The sequence below is a fragment of the Leopardus geoffroyi genome, chromosome C1 (assembly GCF_018350155.1).
Source record: "Leopardus geoffroyi isolate Oge1 chromosome C1, O.geoffroyi_Oge1_pat1.0, whole genome shotgun sequence".
In the NCBI taxonomy this organism is placed as follows: domain Eukaryota; kingdom Metazoa; phylum Chordata; class Mammalia; order Carnivora; family Felidae; genus Leopardus; species Leopardus geoffroyi.
The window spans coordinates 124,985,211-125,001,803 of NC_059328.1; the positions used below are offsets into that span (position 1 = coordinate 124,985,211).

General features: G+C 39.8%; 1 protein-coding gene across 6 annotated transcripts in view; it reads right to left on the reverse strand.

Moving 5' to 3' along the window:
* The window catches only part of NCKAP5 (NCK associated protein 5), a 976,326-nt gene that overhangs the window by 691,253 nt on the left and 268,480 nt on the right, over positions 1 to 16,593 (reverse strand). The window contains exon 1 of one of the 6 annotated variants that reach the window (XM_045479577.1): positions 9,353 to 9,550. The exons of the other annotated variants lie outside the window; for them this stretch is intronic. The gene's annotated coding sequence lies outside the window, so the exon portion shown is untranslated. Of the gene's footprint in view, positions 1 to 9,352; positions 9,551 to 16,593 lie in introns of those variants that run through there. 6 annotated transcript variants of the gene reach the window in all.

A 16,593-nucleotide genomic window follows, 5' to 3' on the forward strand; every position in this document is an offset into this window, starting at 1 on the left:
GCCATGTGCTCTGTAATGCAATGTGAAATAACAGAACTCATGGTTTTCCAATGGCACCAAGGGGCATGGAGATTGCTGGCAATGATATCCACCTCCAAAGTTAGGAACAAACCTGTTTATAATATTACAAGATAATATGTATAGTGTCTGGCACACAGTAAGCACTCAATAAATATTTCTTCAGATTTGAATGGAAGAGTGACTTCTTTTATATACAATCTGCTATATAAAGTTTGTACATCCTCTATTTTACTATAAAAATAATATATGTTCTCATGCACATCTGCTTCAACCTCTGAATCAATAACGAATGAAAGCCAGTCTCTCCTCAAACATTTTCCCCCCGCTGGGCTGCTAATGGGCTGCATCCACACCTCTGAGGGCTGTGTCTTTAGCAGGCTTCCTCCTCCTGTCACTTGTTGCTGTCTCAATCCTGTTTTGGTTTTTTTAGCCTTTTTAAAATTTATTTTTATTTATTTTTTGCAGTTACTCACAAAGTCATTGAGTTTCAGGGTTTCAACAGATGCCTTTATGCAACCTTGTCCTTCACTATTCACAAACACACCATTACACTAGATTTTATAAGGGACAAAGAGTGGAATGAATCTAAAGTCTCAGTGTTTATGCAATACAGTGGAGTAAGAAACGAATGTACACACGTAAGGTTAATGATTTTAAGGCCACACACGTGAGCAGGCCCAGAAGAACCATAATCAGAGAGGAAAGAACGTCGTGTTGCTGCTGGCAAAGGAGCTGAGATTTGACTTCACCCTGAAGGATGAGTAAGATTCATGAGTAAGATTCATGCATGGACAACTCCGGGAGGAGACAGTATCAAGAAGGTGAACTATTATGAGCAAGGATGATGAGGATGGGAAAGTATGTAGCTGGTATGGGGTCAGTGAGGAGACTGTTATGTCTGCCACAAAGGTTTCATTATGGGAACAATGAGGTAGATGATGGGCAGGCACGTGAACCCACCTTGGGGTCCTTCAAATGCCAGATTATGGAATGAGATGTTATCCCATAGGAAAAAAGGAACTATATGGGATTTTAAGCATGGAAGAGACAGTAACAATGGTCTGCTCCCCCTATTTCCTCTGACTACAGAATACTTTCTCAGAATCTCATCACTGCATGCTTGTTCCAAAATGCTTATTTCTTTTCCCCATGTCCAGGGGCTCAGCCATTGAACCACCCAGGCGCCCTGACTACTACCTGTTATACAATGAACAAAATATTTAATCTTGCTACTCCTATTCCTTTCAACCACCCCATTTCCTTTTAAGCCCACTGCAATCACTGTAACTCAGAATTTCCTTATCTGTGACCAGTTACCACCACAGGCACCTTTTGAGTCAAATCTTGCCCTCCAATATCAGTACTTTCTTTGTAGAACTCACTTGGGCTCTGGGAAGACAACATAACAGTTTAGATCACTGGTGCCTAGATGTCTCAGTGGTGCTGATTCTGTTGATGCAAACACTTCCCCATTAGGATGGGAAGCAAGTCGAAGAAACCTTCTGGGAAGCTCAAATCAGGATCTGATGACTCATTCACTCTATCTGGATATAGGCCAATCTACCAGTCCTTGGTGGCAATCCCTCCCCTCTTAGGCAAGCCACTCTCCAAGTAAATCCTCAATGAAGATACCTCCTCAGCGCTCTTTATGGTTGCTTTCATAACCTAGTTTCAAGGATGATATAAGTTTCAAAGAGATCAGCAGTTATGTTATGATTTCAAAAATCTTTTCCTCACTCATCCCAACCTACCACACCCCCCATGAGCATCTAAAGTATCTCTAAACCATGATTGGTTTCAACTCAATGCTCCCAAATGAGGTATTCATTCAAATGACTTAAGATTTGCTCTCTTTAAATATGTTACATTCCCCAAAACTCAAGACCTATCTGCTATTTAAAATATAATATACCGTTTACTCTTAATGTGGGGCTTAGGGGCACCGATTTCCTTCACAGCCAAAAATCTGTGTATAACTTCTGACTCTCTAAAACTTAATTACTAATACCCTACTGCTGCCCAGAAGCCTTACTATTAACATAAACAGTTGTTTAACATATATTTTATATGTTATACGTATTACATATTGTATTATACAATAAAGTAAGCTAGAGAAAAAGAATTATTATTAACAAAAGCATAAGGAAGAGAAAATACAATTACAGCACCATACCTACATTTATTGAAAAAAGTCCATGCATAAGTGGACCCATGCAGGTCAAATCTATGTTGTTAAACAGTCAACTGAAAGTTAAAAGAAAAGATTCAGGAAACAGATTATCCTGGGTTCCAGTCCTAATCCTTCTGCTTACTTTGTGTAACTTTGATTACATTACATAAACATTTCAGTCTCAATTTCCTCATCTATAAGATGAGAATGATACGGCTGTTGAGATGATTTAATATATATATTTGTCAAAAGGCCAGCATATGGTAAATACTTTCTAATGTTAGATATTATTAGTATTCCATTGTGTTTTTATGCTTATATATTATGTGAAGGCATTTATCCAATCCTCACTCAGTGTTGAAAAAAATGGCAGAAAAAAGCTATAGGTGTAGGCCACCAGAGTAGAATAAAGGGATATTGTCAAGGGTCAAATGATGTACAGAAAAGATGGCGGGAGAAGAGGGAGAGTGGACACCAGACCTGGCTTGCGTCAGAATTTGAGGCAGGAGTGGCCCTGCCTTGGCAAAGGATTTACGTGAGCCAGATTTGCTTTCTAAGAAAAACAAGATTTTATCTGACAAAGAGGAGTACAGACAGCCTGAGAGGACATATAAGACAAAGTAAAGATCCCTTTAGATTCTCACAGGACTCTTCCTGGAGTTCACAGAAAAAAATCTCTCCATTTCCTTAGAAGATAAATATTTTGGTTTTAAAATAAATTATTTTAGAAGTCACAAAATGTAGCAGTATATTTAGCAGTACCAATGCAAACAATGCTCTTATTGTCAAGGGATTAAGTTAAATTAGAGGAGTAAGAATAGATGACTATAGGCACACACATGTCACATACGAATAGCCTTGAAAACACCAGCGGGAGGGGAGAGGCACATAATACTTAGGTTCAAAGACTATATAGAAACCCATTGTATGTGCTTCATAGAAAAATAAACAAATAAGTTGCACATTCTCAAATAGCCACCCTCCTTTCAAACATAATATTCAGCCAGTAGAAAATGAAAGAGGTAAAAAGTGAAACAGAATAGTAAATAGTAATTAAGCAAACTTTGTTTCCCAACAACAAAACTCAAATTCATGAACAGAAATTTTCTTTTTTAAAGTTTTTTAAACATACACACACACACACACACACACACACACACACACACACACACACACACAGAATCCAAAGCAAACTCCAGGCTCTGAGTTGTGAGCACAAGGCCCAACCCTGGGCTCGAACCCACAAACCGCGGAATCATGACCTGAGCCGAAGTTGAATGCTTAACTGATTGAGCCACGCAGGCGTCCCCAGAAATTTTCTTCTATTTCCACTGTCTGTAACTCTCTTTTTCTTCCTCCCCATGGTACCACTGACTCACACAGTTTATTCCCCCACACACTTCATGCACAGATCTCAGTGATTAGCAAATGTGATGCCATCATTAGAAGCAAAATGAAAGACATCTGTTTATAGAGCAAAGTGCTCTGATCCTGGACCTGCCAAATTATTAGTTTAAACAAATGACTACAAGTCCGTTGGCCTTAGTTCCCTATATGAAAGTGAGAATCCAGGTGAGATTCCTGAGGCAGGGCTGGGGACCAGTGCTTCCCAGGTGTATAATCCATGTGAACCTGAATGGCTGGCCTCTCCCACCTTACAAGGCCTGGTCTGTAAGTCTTGTAAGGCTTACAAGAGGCTGACCCACAACCATCCTCCACTTCTCCCCATCAGTCACAAACCCAGGGAGGGGATGTATGGGCTTGTTAGCAGCAAATGCGTTTCCAGCAACTCAACAGTGCTGGCTGAACTTCCTCCTCCTTTCTTTTGGGGACCTCAGTTTTCCCATTCCCACACCTCTCCATTATCAAAAAGAGTGAGCAGCATATATGCGATCTTGATCACAGATGTGGAATAAAGGAAATTAGTCTGTGAGGCAGGGTTTGTTCCTTCTCTGTATGCATCCTGTGAGGGATCAGAGAGAAGATTCCCTGGTGTCTAACACTGTTCATTCTCTATCCCAAGAAAAAGAACTTTTCTTTTCTTTCCCAAGAAAAGGAACTTCCTAGACTTTGACCTTCATATTGATTCTCCCTTCTTTTATGTTATCCACCTCCACTTAGCAATTCCTTCCCCCAGACAGCACTGAGTTGCCTTAGTGTGTAATCTGTACCCAGGCTGATGAATCACCTGGATATTCTCTCTAGTTGGGCATGCTGTTGCTAGGAAACACCAATGGGGTTTTGCCTTTGATTCTCAGAGCCCTCTAGGATGGTGGCTTCCTCTTCTCCTTAGATTTAGGGAGGACAAGTCTGCTTTGCTTGGATCCAGCTACATTGCCCTGCCTGTTTCAGGAAGCAATTTCCTCCTCAACAGTAAACTCCTCTTCCAGACTTGCACCTTCATCTATAGTTATCCCCAAATTCTTTCACCAACCCATCTTTCTTAGACCCCTTCTAACCAGATAAATCCTCCTGATTCGCTTCTCCATACTTTGAAGTCTTCTTTATTTTTTTAATGTTTATTTATTTTTGAAGGAGAGAGAGACAGAGTGTGAACATGGGAAAGGTAAAGACAGAGGGAGACACAGAATCCGAAGCAGGCTCCAGGCTCTGGGCTGTCAGCACAGAGCCCAATGCAGGGCTTGAACTCACAACTGTGAGATCGTGACGAGCTGAAGTCGGACACTAAACTGACTGAGCCACCCAGCCGCCCCTCAAATCTTTTTTAATTGAACATATTCGAGTTGCTATCCAATGGCTGAAAATTTCTTTCTTATTTTCTTCTTTAACATCCCCTCTCCTACCACCACCACCCAAGTCCATCCTATCTCCAGCCAACATCAGGTCACACAGATGGCAAACAAATCACAAAATAAGCATGGGACCTACTTTTTTCTGTGCTGTTGGTCTTTAGGGAAAGGAGATGCATCTCCAAAGCACATTACAGTAAGACCCACACAACTGGAGAAGTAATCAGCCTCAGGAAAACACTTATTAGACTTTGTGCCCAGGACCAGATTTACTGTCTTTCCTCTGCTCATAAATACTCAGAAGACTCCTGAAATTCCATTTTGGATAGACCCCAAGCCAAAGGGCCCTCCAACAACTGGATTTCAAACTCTTCTAAGTGGGACAACCCTAAATTCATAAATTCATAAATACAGCCACTCTCCATCCCTATGCCCTTCTTACGGTATTGCCACAGCCCTGCAGGAGGTAAGGGGAAGTAGTGTTTCTCTGGAAATGGTTCAAATCCCCAAGAGGATGGTTTTCAGGTGGAAAATTCTCCTGTTCCAGTTCCACTACCATATGAATTGGTAGATATTCAAAAACATACTGTTCCCATGATATTACCCTCTTTGTCATTTTAGAGCTTACCCACCCTAATTTCTCACATTCCAATATATATGTATTTTTTTTCTATGGTATTAGTCATGTTGTAAAAAGACAAAATTAAGCCAGGGTTGGCCAAAACTATGAAATGAACCAGATGAAATGAATCTACTAGCATATATTTAAATATCTGGAAAAATGGATAACAACCTGAAAGGCAATATTTTTCACAGTAGGCATGTAAATGAAAACAGAAATGTAAAAAGGTAAATGGGTCTAATGTCTAAATGACCAGCACAAGCAGGAAAAAGAATGCTTTAGAAGGTGGCCATTAAGACCAAGTCAGGGAAGTTGGCTCTCCAGGACCTAAGGCCTGGCTAGGCATTCAGGGAAGTGTGGTGATCCCCATCAAGGACTGGGCAATAAATGAAATCATGCACAGGTATAATAAGAATGAATAGAAGACATCAGAGTTTTTATTTCAATGCAAGTCTGGCACACATCATCAATAAACACAACAAACACAATAAACACAACAAACATCTGAATGAATGTATGAATGAATGAATGAATGAATGAATTTATAAAGAGATAGGTTTCAGAAATAGTGAATTACCCCCATGCATTCTAAAAGATATCTCAAAATTCAGTATACTCAAACCTAACAAAAATGAATAATTTATAAGACAATATAATTGGTATTACCAATTGGGAACAAATTCCAATAAATGGTGATTGACAACTGAAACTCATCATGCTCACACCCAACTAAAACCATTTGCAATATGGTATCACTATTCACCACTCACAAACCAGGAGTGTGGGTATCATCTTAAACTCTTCCTCCTCCTCTGTCTGCTAGGGTACTATGCCACCAAGTTCTCTTGGGCCTACATTCTAAATATTCTTTAACTATATCCCTTTCTCTCCATCTTCATGGCCAATGTTGTCACAGTTATGTCTTAATTGAGCTTCACCAAGACCCTTGCAAACACTTCCTGACCAGTCTGCCTGTTTCATACCGCCTCTCACCCACCCTCCAAACAGCAGCCATGGTGGTCATTCTAAAACTTAGATTTGATCGACACACCTTCCCGCTTCAAACCTTCCAGTGACTTCCCACTGTCTATAGGATCAAGTCCATAGCATTTAGGCCTTGCATATCTTCCCAATCTCATCTTTTGTCATTTCCTATCTTCACCACTCTGAGGCTACAGATATGAAAGGCAGAACAGCACTGTTATGAGCCAGTCTATAGTAGTAGCACCAGCTATTGCTGGGGATGTCTGTCTGAAATAGAGGCCAGGTTGTCACTGATATGTCCCATTCCTGTAGAGAACTTGGATTCTTTTTTGGACAAGCACACCAAACCTCACAGCTCTATAGGGAGGCCTGAAATCAATTCTGGGAACTGTTCATCTGGCAGCATGGGCAGAAATACATTAGCTATCAGACATAATGTTTAGGAGTTCCTGAGTAAAGGTATCAGGGAAATAAAACAAATTTAAAAAAAATCATACAGTGCCTCATCCTGCATTTCTGAGTCACCAAAATCTGTTCCTATACACCAGACTTTCTCATTCACCTACAACTATCCACTGGAAACTGGTATATCTCTATTATTGCGTACTTTAGCTTAACTCTGCCAAACTAATAATCAAAATAGAAAATCTGCCACAAAATCCAACATTACTATTAATTCCAAATTACCATGACTACAACTAATACTATTAATAACAGTAATGACTATTAATTCCAAAGCTTAATATAAATTATTTGAGATCAGCCAAACTTTAAAAGTAATAAGTCTGTCAGTGAATTTTTAAAAGCACACAACTTTAATAAATACAGTAGAAATGTTACAGCAACCTTCTTAAATTCTTAGTAAATGCTGCAGCAAAGCCTTTGCCACCAAGTACACTATTTAAAATTCACTAAACAAGTAGGAAATAAATTATTCCCATTATCATTCTTTACCTGGATCAAAACTGGGAGGAAAAGCAAAGGGAAAACACTCAACCGAAGTATTTCACATGAAGAACCCTGAGGTCGAACAAAGGAAGTTAGAAAACGGGGTTACAGAGCAACTTCAAAATCTACCTGGCCAGGCATCCAGTGCCCCCCCCCTTATTTACTCAGAAATAATTCACAGACCACCTACTATGAGCGTTAGACTGAAGGCGTTAGACTGAAGGCAACATTCTGAGTGTTCCAAGGAGTGCATATGACGTATAACGACAGCTGACTTAAGGGCAGATGGAAAGCAGGGCAACAATGAGGGAGGTGAGAGCTGGCCAGGATGAGTGAAGGAGCCAGCAAAGCTAAAGGCCCCAAACCAGCCTTGGTACCACAAGTCAAGTGCAAGCTCTGACCCAGGCAGGAAGCAGGACGTCGGCCTGTGCCAGTGGTTGCTTTTACAAACTGCCCTGAAAGTCAGCAATCACAGGGAAACCAACCTTGGGCAAACCCAGGGTTTCTCAGGATGTGTCGTCATATGTACCCCAGGTGGTATATGGGGTGGCATATATGGGCATCCCCATGTGGGATGGCTGCAAGCAGCTCACAGAAGAATATATTTGTATCTTAATAGCTATGTATTTACTTCAGTGTGTATCAGAAAAAACATATAAATAAATAAAACTAACTTTTTATAATAGCTTTATGATGAGATCAACCTCATGATTTCATTAATTTTCGTGCTTCTAGTTATATCAAGAAAAAATATAAAGAACAATTGTACAGATAATATAAATAAAAAAGCTGTAAGTGAATGATGGTGCAGGTCTTACATATAGAGATCAGAAAGATTATACTGAAATGACTGACGTTTGGAAAAATGGGACTTAACCAAAGAGGGAAGGCATGTCAGTAGAACTGAAAAAATCTAATGTTAGCATCAAAATGATACACTCGGAGAGGTTTTCTTCTGCTTTTCAGATCAATTTCAGACACAAACCAATGTGAATTCTTATGTAAACTTCCAAATTTTCACAGAATAACCAGTTTGGGGAATCTGAATCCAACTTCTTAGCTCCCATCTGCCAATTTTTGCATCCAATTGCATAAAGTCAGACCGGAAGGGGTGTCTTCCCTCCAGGGCATACAAATCACAGCTTGGGGCTGGGGCCCCAAGAGTGGCAGGTGTAATTAACCTGGCCGACCTTCCTCCCCAGGCCTCCTCGTCCCAGCACAGGGAGAGGCCCACAGCCGGGAAAGGGTATCAGAGGAAAGCAGTGTGTGTGCCACCAAGGAAATTAATTGAAAAGAACAAAACCTCCCTCCATTCTATCTCACCCCGATTCAGAACATCTTAATTGCAGAGAGCCTAAGCTCATTAAGTGCGGCTCAACGGTTGTCAGAAGATTATCAAGTATTAAATTTAAAACCTATATAGTCTTCACGCCTCCTGATAAAAGTTTGTAAGGGTATTTTTTCAGAAGCCCTGTCTGGAATGACTGTGCAGTGGTGATTTGCTAAGGAGCTTATCCTACCAATGCGGGTGTGAGTAATTTGTTTCTAATTATTTCAATAAATGGGCTATATAAGAAATCCGAATAACAAAGTAACTTATGCCACAGAAGAATAAATCCTGGTGCTCTCAATGTCCAGATAAGTAACCATGCTATTAAGAGCTGCCTCGTAGATAATTGTAGTTTTGTATAATGATAGAACTCTATTTACATAATATGCCAAAGGTGTCTAACGCAAAATAGGGTTTACATATAACCTTGTTGAATCCGCAGAATGAATTCATATTCCACCCTTGCATTGGTCAAAAAACATTATTTCACACTCCATCGCCCTAACAAATAAATTAATAAAGCTTACCGCTATTCCTTTAAATCCTGATATGTGTATCTCTCTGGATTCAATATAACAACAACTTCTTAGTCTTGCCCTTGCATGTCCTTTGAAGCACTCAGAGAGAGAGAATTATTCTCCAGACCGCCCCACCCTGCATCTGACCTCCAGATGTATTTCACCAAACTGGACTCTGGCCAATGCTGGGGAAGAAATCTCAAGGCCAGTGATGGCCTCATCCTTTCTTGTCAAACGAAGGAGGAAAGTTACCAGGATTCTCTCCTTCTCTTCTTAAAAACCTACAAAATACCAGGTTTTATATTTCCACAGTAAAATTCTAGTAAAGCACCCCAGGCTCTTTATCTTTACGTGATTGTCAGGGCAGGGACAGTGGCCTTCTCATTTATTCGCCTTTAGAACCCTAGTGTCTGGAACACGTGGATAGATGTTCACTACCTGGCCCATAGTTGGTGCTCAATAAATACGTATAGGATAGATGAACAAGCATTATTAGTGCTGTATCCCAGATATGAAGAAACGATCCATTGTGATATCAGGACAGCTCAAAGGTCTGTAAAATTCATGAGGCCTGTATTTACCAGGCATCTCAAACCTGTCTCTGTGTAAGGTATTTTGTAAGACATAAAAGAATAAACATTGCGATTTACAGTCAGATCGAGGGAACCAGCTGAACACAACTAAAACACTGGCAAGCAAATGGTTTATGCACTTATTTGGAAATATGTTTCAATATTATAAGTGTCAAAAAGCAAAGAACAGAAATATGGAAGAGAAAGGAAAGAGGAAATCTCACTTTGGGCTCCTTTGAATCTCATCCTGCGGGACTTAAAACCTAATTCCCACTTTTAGAAAGGAAAAAACCTGTTTGTTTTTCCCTCTAAAATCTTTATCTATTGTTTATGCTGTTGTTTATGTTTATATAGACAGACAGACAAGATTTACACAAGCACAGGAAAAGTCCAAACTGTTCACACTGATTAATGATGTTATTAAACTGAGGGCTAGGACTTGGAGAGGGTACTATTTCACCTTCTATTTTATGTATTTCTGCATTGTCGGAATTTCTAACAATGAGTAAGTATCATTTTTTATAGTTAAACAAAACAATTACAAATTTAAAAAGAAAACTACAATTAAGTAGCTACATTTTATGGTACATATTGAGCATTCTAGGAGCTCAATAAAACATTAATTGTCCAGAATGCAATTAACCAAAGACCTCAATCAACTGGTATTTTTTTACTGCATTATACTCTTAGGAAAAAGAAGCAAGTCTTATAATTCATACCGAGAATTTAGGGAGCAGTACTGTTTGTCAAAAGAAATCAGTTTGAGGGTATGGCTAACTACCAAACATTCAGTTCCTCTAACTTATCTACCTCCATCTTTGTATGCAATTATGAGTGCTGTTTAGACATTTGTTATTCTATGTGTGGCCTCGGACAAGCAGTCTGTCAGAATCTCTGGCCCCACGCAGACCCACTGAATCAGAAGCTCTGGGGGTAGACTCCAGGAATCTGAATTTTAACAAAATCCCCAGCTCATAGATATGTACATGAATGTTGACAAGCACTAGTACAGAATATTAACCCTGAGTTGCTGCATGATTCTCAATCCACAAAGAAGGACATATTTATTTCCATTATATTGTCCTTTTAAAAACAGAAAAGTAGGCATTTTACATTTTCTGCAGGAACACTAAACAGTATTAACCGATAAACAAAATGAACTAGACACATAGTCATCCCTCTCTTATTATTCCACAAAATTGTTGGAAATGACATTAGAACTTAACACAATAAAAGATAGTGGAAAACTCCTGCTCCAAAACCACTCTGTGAAAAGTACAATCCTGCAATTACTTTCTTAACCACTAAACAGTGCTCATGCATTGTCAGCACAAACAAATACCAGATCCCAGAACTGGGACAACAAGGCATGGCACTTAACATGATACCATTCTCCATTCCACACCAATGACAGACATTACCAATCAATTATGGCACTTTATCCTTCCAGCCAAGATGGTGCATCAGAATCCTCAACAGAGTACCATAGTTAACTATGGCCCATGAATCAATATTAGCATTTATGAGGAAATATTTATCTATATTTAAAAATTGCTAGAAATGATAATAGCCTGATTAAGGAATGGTAAATGAAGGATCTGTAATTTAAGGTCCCCCTGTGTAAACAAACCAAATGAGATTACAAAATGGACAAAGATTATCCTCTGTATCTAAAACATACTTATCTTCATTCTCCAAACTGTTTGATTACAGAAGATAAAGATTAGAAATTAGAATCAATGATATTCTAGACCCAGAAGGACTCTTAGAAACCATCTAGCTCAGCTGTTTCCATTACACAGGAGGAAATATTGACCGAGAGAAATCACACTGGCCAAGTCACACAGCTAGTTATGGCAGAGTCCAACTGGGAATCGTTCTGTCTAACCAAGAATTCTCCTACTGTATCAAAGGGTTCCAAAAACCACAAGAGCCACTGGTAGGATGAACTGGGCATAATATGCATACAGATTTGGAGATAGAGGACAATATCATCCTCTAGTCTAGGGATGAACCAAATTCATGTAATGGTACACTGTTCTTGGGAGTACAAGCCCATCCTCAGCCATCAGGTGGAGTGGAGATAAGCTACAAAATGGCAAGTTCCACCAGGGGGCACTGCACAGCTACTTCTGTAAGTCTTGTAGGAAAGGGCACCAGGAAGGAATTTCACAGGTCAGCTTTGAGGCTATATTTGCAGAACATCTGTTCTTAGGTCTCCCAACGATACTCAGACTAAAGACGTCCAAAACAAACTCATGGTTGGCACTGTGTACCTGTGCCAAAGCAGCAACAACAAACCTAGTCCCACTCTTCCAGGTAGTTCTCTCTCAAAGAAACCACTATTTATACAGTTATGCCTGATGGAAGACTAGGGGTCGTCCCTGGTTCCTCCCTTTCCCCAACCTAAATCCAATCAACAATGCCATAAATTTTATCCCTAGCTATTTTGGGAATTAGACCCTTCTATGTCCCCCATTACTTGGGTATCCTTGAATGCTGCCTTCTCTTGCCTAAAGTTCCACAGCAGCTCATTAGCTGGTCTTCTCTTACTTACTATGCTCTTCTCCCCAGTCTGTTCACCATTTAATGGCCAGAGTGATTTTTTCAAATCAAAATTCTGTGTCACTCTCCTCCACTTAAAACCGTTCAATACCTTCTCATAGGTTTTAAGAAGACACTCAAGTCTTTACAGGATCTGACCCCCTCCATCTCTCTTGCCTTGCCCCTAAATTTTCCCCCAACCTTCTGCACTCCAATACACTGGTCTCTCAGTTTCCTGGCTCTTCATTACTTCTTTTACCACAGGGTCTTTATACATGCTACCTCCTCTTTATTTTCCATCCTTCCCACATCAGTTCCAGGCTCACTTCCTCAAAGAAACCTTTTTAGACTCCCCAGTGTAGGTCACTGCTCTACAATATATTCTCATGGGTAAGTATTTGTTTCCTTGGGAGGACTTACATGAGTTTACAATTATATATTCATTAGTCTCCTCACCCACCAACCTGTTCTCATTTGTCTGCAGACTCCATGAAAACAGATCCATTCTGCTCTCTGTTTCATCCTCAGTGTCTAATCAGACACTGACACATAGTAGACATCCAGCAAATACTGAGTGAATAAATGAATGAGTGAAGGCTTGGTGTTTTAGCTCATACTACTGCTCATGAAGCAACCAATAATCATTTGCAGCTTCCAGGCATGTATGAGAGTCAGGAATTCTAGGATTTCTGAGGAAAAACAGCTTCTTAGCTATATCAGTCATTCATAAAGCTTATCATCATAATTCTTCTGCAAATGGCCTGTGCCTGAGAGCGGTATCTATCCTAAGCTCCAAGAGAAGCCATTTCTCTGGGTTCAGACATCACTGACATGACATCTTATATCCTGTCATCTCAGACTGATTCTCCCTTTCAGGTATCCGCCTCACAATGTGAGGCAGAAATGCCAAGTATGTAAGCACCCCAGTTAGTCTCAGGCATGGGATAACGATGAACCTGAGAACTGTCAGCAAAAGAACATACCAGGGGGCAGATCCTCATGCTCTGGTGCTTGTGAGAGACTCATCATGGAAGGTCAACAGAGAACACAAGGTGTTCCTGCTCTATACCATAGTCTTAAGGCAGTTTCTAATATTCAAAACTGATAATTAACTATACTGAGTAATCCACATATTTCTGAAGTATGCCACAGCCAAGTGGACCAAAGTGTTTTCTAGAGAGTCGAAACAATTGGAATGTATGCTTTTGCACTTGCTCATACATTCATGTGGCTCTCTCTCTCTCTCCCAACCCCACTGACCCTCGTGTTCACTTGCTCGGGTTCTCTCTCTCTCTGTGTGTGTGTTCTCATTTTCCAAAGAACTCTAATGTTGAACAATGAACTAAATGTGTATCATACAAAATTGCTTTTCTTTTACAGAGAACGTCTAGGGACTTGTTCTGCAACAAGAGAATCTTGAAACTGTAATTAACGTTCAGTTAATTCAGTTAACAACCTGAATTACGGTACGGCTTTCAGGTCACCTAAATTATGCTTTGATTAGAACAGTTCCCCTATTTGGAAAATACTGGAAGCTTCTCAATCAAATCCTCAGCAAAGACACCTTCAACCTTATCTCCAACAAATTCCCTCACTAAGAATGGTAGCTACTGTTCACATGGTGACACTTGTCTATTACTAAAAATATGAAAAGAAATTAGGTGCCCTGTGTGCAATTCCTGGCAACCTGGCCCCCTGCTGTCAATCCCTGCATCTGTACACACACCTGTACACATACCAATATCTTATAGGAAAAGACCACGTTTGGTACCCTTCAGGACCCACGATGGGGAAGACTGCTTCCAATGGCTTCTACTTTACAACTGGAGACTAATTTAGTCCCTGGAAATGTTGTGGGTTCTAGTCAGTCATGACTAGGTCCTTGACTTTCTGGTTTAAAGTACCTATTATATGCATATCAAAGAGGACCTAAAGCTACATCTACATGGCCTGATGCATCCAGGAACATGGGCCTATTTCCATACTAGTTCCTCCTTTTAATCCAACCCCCCCCCCCCGTTTTCCTCAAAATCTTTGCCTTCTTTCTTAAGGAATATGTTCTTTCTAATTGTAATTTTCCCATTTTCCAAAACTACAACACTCCTTGTTTTTTTCTTGGCTACATTTCCATTTCCCAGTCAGGACTTCCATCTCCTCCTTGCCCTTCCCAAATGACTTCTTATTTCCTCCAAAGCATTAGTTCTACACGCTGGCTGCATGTTGGAGTCACTTATAGATGTAAAAATACACACACACGTGCATGCACCTATGTCTAGGCCCCACACCAGAACAATTAGGTCAGTACTCTGGGGAATGAAGTGTGGTCACTGATAATTTTGTAGGCCTTTCAGTGATTCCACTCATATACTCAGGGGTGAAAACCTCTACCTTACAATTTGTTTACCTAATTATACCTTTTAACTTTCATTCACACACTCAGAACTTATTTATCAATAATTTATTCATTTTTGCTTATTGAAAACTCCATAGGTATCATTTTGTTAGACACTGAGAATGGCTAGATATATAGATGTATCCCTCTTTGATGTTGATGTTCTGAATATTTCTATCCTCAGTCTCCATGTTCTTCTTACCTGTACTCCCTACTCCTCACCTGTGAGAGCTCTCTGCCTTTATCTTGATGCCGACTACCTTCTACTTCCTGAGCGCTCTAAATATTTAGTCCAGACACTCACCCTGATATTCAGACTAGGATATCTAACTACATATTGGACCTGTTGATTTGAGTGACCTATGGACAAGTCAAATTCAGCATGTCAAGAAAAGGTTCTGACTTCCCCCTGAACTCACTCTTCTTCCTACATCCTCTTAGTTGGTGGTCCCATCATCCAAGTTTAAACCTGAGAGTCTTGCTTCCTGTCCCTCTCTCCTGCACTCCCACCCCTCACGTAACTTTGGTGTTGTCTCCAAAACATTGTGTTCATCCACACTGTCAGTGCCCAATGCCCTAATTCTGGCTACTGATGGGTATCCCTGCCCATATTTTGCTAGCTACAGTCCCATCTTCAGCAGAATCACCAGAGTAAGTAGTCTAAAGGGAAAATTGACTCATGCCACTGGTTTTCCTTCATTCCTAAGTAAAATGTAAGGTCCTTAACCTGGCATACAATGGCCTCCAAGATCTGATCCTACACAACTCTCCAGCCACTACTAGCATGGATTACTAACCCACAATTAAGGCGATTACAACACAAAATGGTGTACAGCTTCCATTTTTCAGCAGGGATCTTTCTCACTCCCACCCTCAACATTCCATTCAGTCACCTCAGTATGCAAAATTCAGCACCACCTACCCCTACACTCTTTGGTTAATTATATTGCCCTTATATTAAGTGCATATCTCCAACAATATACCACTATTTTTTTAATGGTATAATAACCTATCTTTGTTTCGATCTGCCCAGTTACATGGTGAACTCCGTAACTACAGTAACTACAACTGTATTATTACTGTTTTTGTTATTTTTTCTTTATATTTTCAAAATGTAGCATAATGGCTAGTATGTCTCAAGTACTCAGTAGCTACTTATGAAATGAATGAAAACTTCCCACCCTTAAGAAGCTTAAAATTTTTAAAAATATTATTTTAACTTTTATGTTCATTTATCAAATTTCAGACATAGTTTCTTTGCTCTCTAACTTTAAAAATGTACCCCCAAAGCCCATTACACTCAAATACAAATAAGACCATTTAAATCTACCTCACTATAATTTTCCAGGAATATAGAGGGATCATATATACTACTAAATTATACGATTGATGTAAAATGACACTCTTGGGAAGCAACAGAGCTTAAAATTGCCTTGGTGCTTCTCATAATTTAAATGTTTTGCAGAAAAAGTTCCCAGCAGAGGATGGAGTCTACAGTCATCTCCATATGGAAACCAAGTTACACAATCAGACAAATATTGAGGCTGGTCAGCCAAATTGAGTGATATTGACTGACCTGGTCCCACATTCAAGTCAATGAGTGCTTTTTGGAAACTAGACTTTTGGATGGTATACCAAATATGTGAATGAGTAGAGTAGAGCTTTCCTGAGGAGGAATTACAAATAAGCTTATTTTATTAGTGATTCAAGCCCTGAGTAATAAACTCAGTTTGACCCTGTCA